A 555-nucleotide genomic window follows, 5' to 3' on the forward strand; every position below is an offset into this window, starting at 1 on the left:
GCCAACCTCCCCTGGAATGGTTCCAGGGATGGGGCAGCGACCACCTCTCTGGGCAGCCTGGGCCAGGGGCTCACCACCCTCAGCAGCAAACATTTCCCTCTGGTCTGAATCTCACTCTTTTTAGCTTCAGACCATCCCCCCCTTGTCCTGTCCCAACAGGTGCTGCTCAAAAGTCCATCCCCAGCTTTCTGACAGGCTCCTTGAAGTGCTGAAGAGCCACCAGAAGGTCTCCCCAAAGCTGCCTCCTCTCCTGCTGAGCTCCCAGCAGAGGGCTTCCAGCCCTTGGAGCATTTTGCATTTTCACCCTTTTTTTTTTTCTTTTTCCTCCTTCTTTCTCCTCCTTTTTCTGATGTTTTTTCCTCCTTTTTCTGGTGCTTTTACTCCTTTTTCTGGTGCTTTTTCCTCCCTTTTTTTGGCTTTTTTCTCCTTTTTTCTTTCCTCCTTTTTTCTTTCCTCTCCTCCTTTTTTCTTTCCTCTCCTCCTTTTTTCTTTCCTCTCCTCCTTTTTTCTTTCCTCTCCTCCTTTTTTTTTTTTTTTTCTTCCCTTTTTTTTTGC

The 555-nt window shown here is 47.4% G+C and overlaps 1 protein-coding gene across 1 annotated transcript in view; it reads left to right on the forward strand.

The window, feature by feature from the left end:
* Positions 1 to 555, forward strand: part of SNRNP40 (small nuclear ribonucleoprotein 40kDa (U5)) — a gene marked incomplete at its 5' end in the record, with an annotated part of 10,420 nt that overhangs the window by 3,820 nt on the left and 6,045 nt on the right. The window lies entirely within an intron of this gene.

This window comes from Merops nubicus, unplaced genomic scaffold (assembly GCF_000691845.1).
Source record: "Merops nubicus isolate BGI_N331 unplaced genomic scaffold, ASM69184v1 scaffold13045, whole genome shotgun sequence".
NCBI classification, from domain to species: Eukaryota; Metazoa; Chordata; class Aves; order Coraciiformes; family Meropidae; genus Merops; species Merops nubicus.